General features: G+C 38.1%; 1 long non-coding RNA gene across 1 annotated transcript; it reads left to right on the top strand.

Annotated features, from left to right (window-relative positions):
• Positions 1 to 2,484: 2,484 nt before the first annotated feature.
• LOC109363938 lies at positions 2,485 to 5,958 on the top strand. Its single transcript, XR_002109844.1, has 2 exons — positions 2,485 to 2,643; positions 5,871 to 5,958. It is a non-coding gene; the product is annotated as an uncharacterized LOC109363938 (long non-coding RNA).
• Positions 5,959 to 6,367: the final 409 nt, after the last annotated feature.

Genomic DNA, 6,367 nt, shown 5'->3' with positions numbered 1-6,367 from the left:
ATTTTGGTTTTCTTGGAACGCGCACGTTGCAGCCAGCAATTCCATTTAGTTTTACAGTATTTGATAAAAAAAATTAAAGAAGATTTTCAACACACTTTCTATTCTAGATACTGTAAGCACTAATCTTCATTAGGTGGGATTTCTGTTTCCAGCTAACTCTATTTAAAAGTCCCAAACTGTTCTTCCCTTGATTGATAGGACTGAATACCAGCAGTGTAACACGAGTACCACCCCCCCGTGTATGCATGCCCTTTGCACTCTCATTCAGCTGAAGAAATTAGTCAATATGAAGTTATTCTGGCATCAGCCATTCTGCCTGTTAAGACAGACAGTTTGTGTGAATCAAACTCTGACATACAGAAGTGTTGCTACCTGTCACTGTTTGGCAGGGGCATGGAGCAACACATTCTTCCTTCTTGCCAGGACTGGCTGTGCTTTTAACAGTAGGACAGCTCTTAGAGCAGTTGTCATTCATTTTCGTGTGTATGAACATGCGTCTATGGCTCTTTCACATAAACCGATTGTGAATGAAGAAGTCAGGGTAAGATCTGAGTTTTCAGATGCTTTCTTTCTCTTCACCAATGGAAAGGTAGGGCGTAGGTAGAACAAGCAGACTGTCTGCTGACATGGTTTAGTTACTCTCCTAAGCAAGCTGGGAATATCTTCATGCAATCATTTGTTCTCTTTTGGTGAGTAGACAGACCATTTCGGCGAATGCACTAAGTGATACAATGCCATTTGTGGTGGTAAAAGTGAAAAGATGTCTCGAAAGCTTTAGATTTTACATGTCTTTTTCCTTGTTACTTTATACCAGATCTCTGTACTACTGGATCATCACGTAGTTTAGTTTTGATCTAGATTAGGCACGAACACACAGCTGTAGTAAGCTCTGCAGGACAAAATGAGGACAAAATGCTGGTTGAACCAATGGTATTTCATTCAGTGAGGACAAGTAGCAGTGGTGCTTTGGGGTAATATCAATCTGTAATAACCTGCAAAACAGTGATTTCCATTTTGAGCTAATCTGAGCTGATAATGCTGTTTTAGCTTACATTGCTTCTGTGTGACAAAAGTAAAGATTATTTTGAAGTGCTGTTTTAAAAAGCCATAACTGAGGGGAAACTGCTGTTAAATCCAAGAAATGGCTTGTTAAAAGAAAAAAGTCAGTGTTGTAGTGCATTTAAATATAATATCTATATATGATGTCAACATGCATTTATTCCCTCATTTGCAATCAATCAGCAGCACCTGAAATTGCTTTTACCTCCAGGGTTTTTCCCTCTGTGGTCCCATTCCCTGCACGTTAAACTTCTAAAGCAGGCTTTGTTCAACCTTCCTTGGCAAGCAGGAGAGGGAAGGACTCAGTCATTAGTTCCTCAGCTGTTTTTCTTTAGCCCCATTTGAGTCATTCAGTTAAAAATTATTTAACTGCAATTTTCACAAAGCCTCCCAACACTTAGATGTACAACAGAGCTCCCATCTGTTGAGGTATGAGTGGTGGGCTTGCTGAAAGTTGCTCAGTTTTGTAAATACAGTATTATAGACTGAGTTTTGCCCAGGTCCTGCCAAAATAAGGAACTTGCATAGTCTCTTGAATGCTAGAGTTAATCTCTTGAATGCTAGGTTGCTGTTCTGGCAAGTTCACAATGTGCAGTAGAATGTGATGCAAGATCTGCAAGCCAGCACTTGGCCAGGCTCACATATCTGCACAGCAGCCCCATAACCTTACTGCCATGTCAGCATCTGAGCCAAAAATGCTGACCATCTCAGCAGAGCTTTGAACCTTTGGGTGGTTGCACTCTGAAGATACTGATACTGGACCCATCTGAGATAAACAGTACTCCTTGTTGGGAGGATGTACTGTCATCCCACCCAAAGGGCAGAGATGAGAAGTTGTAGATGTTTGTCTTTCCGATATGTTTGATAGCATAAATGAATCAGCGGAGAAATTATCAAGATATACTCTGAGTACACAAACAACACTCAACTCTGTCCATAAGGCTTTTCCTTTTCTCGCTCCTTCAGATTTCAGTTACTAAACCGCTAAATGTACCATCAGGAAAATACAGCCATAATTTTTTTCTGTACCTCTTACCTTTGTTAATGTATTGTCTGCATTCATCCATTTCTTGAAATCTTATGGAATTAGGGTAGTAATCTATTTGCAGCATGTAGTACTGTCCAGTGTAATAGCACAGAATGTTTTGGAGAATATTAATAGGACGATGAAGCAATGAATGAAATACAAAAACTAATATTTAATTAGGCGCAATCAACATATGTTGCTTTGATGTGTTCCTCATAGAAAAAGAAGGCTTTTAAAACAGACTGTCTACTGCTATTCTTTCAAGAGAATTTCCAGAAAGAAATAGATGATGTTTTATTATTATGGTTAAGGTGTTTCTGTAGCCCACAAATATTTCTATTTTGTCAAATACAGGAGATGACAACAAGTCACATATGCCCACGGAACTGAAGAACTGTAATTATTAACCTTTCCTTTTCTTCAGGGTATTCTCGAGCGCTTGGATGCTGGAGAGATTGTGATTGGAGATGGGGGATTTGTCTTTGCCCTCGAAAAGAGGGGATATGTAAAAGCTGGACCTTGGACTCCGGAAGCAACGGTAGAACACCCAGAAGCAGGTCAGTTTTACTGGGAAATGGTAATTCTGAAACGAAAGTAAAAATGGTTGGAAAAATAATTACTTTATAGAACTTGCAGCAAGTTTTTAAATAGAAATATTGCTGTAGAATTAGACACTTTGAAGAACAGCGTAAGAATCTGTACACCAAAAGCTCATCTTACCCCATATTCTTCTTGTAACACGGCTAAAAGCAACTGGCTGGGGAAGAATGAGTAGTACCTCATTATAAATGATATAGTGATACCTCTCCAGAATGTTTCTTATCTTCAATAATTTTTGAACCAGATATGGTATTTTTGTATTCAGTAATATTCTCTCTCATGGACTTGTCTGTCCTCGAGCCAATATCAAATTTTGTCACAAGATGCTGTCAGTGATAAGAGTTCTACATGTGACTCTCTGTTTTGTTGGGTTTGACCATTCTAGGATTTTCATATCACTATAAATCAATCCTGTCTCTGTATTTTCTTTTTCATGAAAATAGTGATTTTAAATAAACAACTGAATGAGAGTGGAGTATTTAATGTAGGTGCCTCCACTGTGAAAAGCGGAATGAGAACCCAACTTACAGTAAAATAAGATCATTTTCTCTACCTCTCCTGTTTAGTGGAGTGACTGCCAGCAGTGGAGGGGAACAAAATGAGCAATTTCAGCGTCTTACAGCATAAAGATTGTAATGCATAAAGACTATTTAGAATAAATAGTGCTAAAACAGATTCTATTAGTTGTTAATACACTTATATGTGTTATACACTAATAGTGTTAATACACTAATGTGTTAATAGTACATATATTACTGAGTGATTCAATCTGGGAAGGATCTGTTGGTTAGCAGCTAACATCAGCTGGCTTAACCCAGACAGTGCTAATGCCTTGCTGAGATTGTGCTTCATGCTGAGTTCTTGTTCTCAGACTCTGCTTTAAAGGATTGGATGTGCCTTCAGTGGAATTTTGCTGTTTGCTTTCTTTGACGTATTTTATGTAGAAAAATACTCTCACAGGTGAGTTAGTTGGGCAAAATGAGCGCACAGGCCTGCTTTAAGTAACTGCCTAGTTGCTGTTGGTTAGAGCTGAGCCATCTAAGCATTACTGGTGATTTGCTGGTAGCTATCTATAGAACATACTGCTTATGCCTGTAACGTTTACAACAGTTTAATAAACCTTTTTATAGGCGATTTATGAACATATACTCAACTGGGAACATGTTTGTTTCTTGTAGTGCAGTGTGCTGCCTCTCCTCCATTACTGATTTTTGCTCCTGCGTGTTTAAGAGTCATGTTACTTGGAAAGCAGGTGTAAAGAGCACCAGGAGCAACTGGCTGGGCCAGCTGGTACAAAATCCATACAGCTAACAGCCCCCTCCTCTTTGTAAGGGAAGAGGGAAAAGGGAGGGAGGGGGTTCTTAAAATGCAGTGAGGCATGTGCAATAAAACAAAAACAAACAAACAAAAAAGACAAGTTGAAAGCCATTCACTCTGTTACGAGAGAGAAGTTCTATGAGACTGACAGCTGTCCTGAGCCAGATCAGGTATCTGGGCTACTGCCCTGCATGGCACAGTGTGCATATACACTTTCTCCATCTTCTGTTAGCTTAAGTCTGTCTATTGTTAAATATCCAACTTGTGGTGAATTGAAATCATTATTTAGCCTTACTTGTAGCTCTTAACCTCATTTCTCAAATGGTGGAGGAAACCATAGTCACACAATAATTTACACAGCGGTTTGGGGTTTTCTCTTAGTGTCATGCAGACTGTTGCAGGTTTTAAAATAGTAACAGAATATTGTGGGTATAATAATATCTGCCTGGGATCGAATGAGATTCAGACTGATACTTTACTTATTAGGCCATTTTTTCTCTCCAAATGTGGACAGGAGACTCCTGAGTGGGTCTATGTAACTAACAGTTTGAAATAAGTTTCTTACTGTTTTGTTTGTTTATTTGTATCACTGTCCTTATTCACCCAAAGCCCAAGACTTCTTCCAGGAATGCAGTAATTTTAAATGAAAACCACTGTGGGTAAATAAAGCTTGTTTGTTATGGAAGTCAGAGTATTTGTGAAAATATTTGTAGAATTTTTTCAATTTTTCCCAGCTAGTTTTCACCGGTGTTTTCTATTCTTCCTCATGGAAAAATAAAAAACAAAAAACACTTCAGGCCACTAAAAACATACAGAAACATCTCTTTTGTCTGTGATTAATGCTGTACTTTAATGCTATAGAAAGCAGAATTCTCTCTGAAATACTAAAGTTTTGAATTAATGTAGAAGTTGTAAAACTGAAATCTGATCCTGATAGCTTAGGCAGATTCCAGGGACTTTTTGATCTGTAGCCCTGCTATAATCTGTGTTCCCGAACAGGTCTTTTTGACTGCAGGGTAAAGAGGCACTGTATTAAATCACACTGCGGTTGGCCAAGGCTGTAACTGAAAATGAAATGCTGCACCAGCAGAGAAAAGCAAGCAACACGACACTGTTCCTTCACTGAAAGCAGATGTGTTCATGTGATTGATACTAACAACTTCTGTTTGAGCTTCCCTGTTGTAGAATGCTGTATCTGTTGTAGCTGAAGGCAATAACTTCATTTTGACACAGTCACACACTTTGCTAATGACACAGATTGTCTGTGAACATGGAGGTATGATAAACCAGGCCATTAGGAAAACTTCCCCAAAGATTTGCCATAGAAACTTCAGTGTTCTCTTGTTTGTTTACAATATCTAGAGGTTAATTGATTTCTTGTATGTTCAGCTATAAGCTGTTGAACCTCTTAATACAGTCATGATCTAGAAGCTGAGAAACTGGCTCTTTCTTTCATTTGATGTTCTTTTTGCTTGTTATTCCTTGTTATTCTTTCACAGGCTTTTGCTGTGTTTTTTTGTTTCCTTTCCCAAACGATGGTGCATTTCTATTATGTGAAACTGGGAGATGTGAAGGAGTGCAAAAAGCAGGAGATAGGTGAAGTGCAAGACAAATCTGGATCTGCTGATAGAAAACTGAATAGAAATCTTCAGTTATTTATAGCAGGAAATAACTAAGTTTTCTACTTAATGTTTAAGAGTGAGGGGGAAAGAAGAAATTCTGCATACACTACTATTGCTACTCTCTCACAGTGGCTTTACTAGTAAATACTATATCACTTACGTCACAGTAACATTACTTCAGTAATCATTTAATTTTAGGATACCAATAGTAGTAACTGTACCAAGCATCTCTTGTCTTTTTTTAGTTCGTCAGCTTCACAGGGAATTCCTCAGAGCTGGATCCAATGTTCTTCAAACATTCACCTTCTATGCCAGTGAGGACAAATTGGAGAACAGAGGCAACTATGTAGCTGAAAAAATAACTGTGAGTAGAATAAAACTTTGATGGAGATATGAAGTAAGTGGATTCAATTCAAAAGGTTCCTTAGAGTGATTTTTGGTCATATTTGAAGACCAAAAATGAGATGATGCAATTTCAGAGTTTGGAACAGTAAGAAGGACATGGTTAAAGGAGAACAAAATTACAAATACCCACACGTTATTTTTCTTGTCTGAGGAAACTAGCTTACTGGAATTTTGATATGAAGAGTATAGGGAGAAATCATTTGCACAGAGAGCAAAATCGTTTGGGGATGAAAAGGGGAAGAAATGCTTTAACACTCACTGAAACAAATCAGCTGCGAAAATGGTGAAGAATCCTAGAAATTAGCAACTGGTTAAAAAGTATTGAATGTTTTTTTTT

This window comes from Meleagris gallopavo, chromosome Z, assembly GCF_000146605.3.
Source record: "Meleagris gallopavo isolate NT-WF06-2002-E0010 breed Aviagen turkey brand Nicholas breeding stock chromosome Z, Turkey_5.1, whole genome shotgun sequence".
NCBI lineage: Eukaryota > Metazoa > Chordata > Aves > Galliformes > Phasianidae > Meleagris > Meleagris gallopavo.
This window is presented reverse-complemented; position numbering and strand designations above follow the sequence as displayed.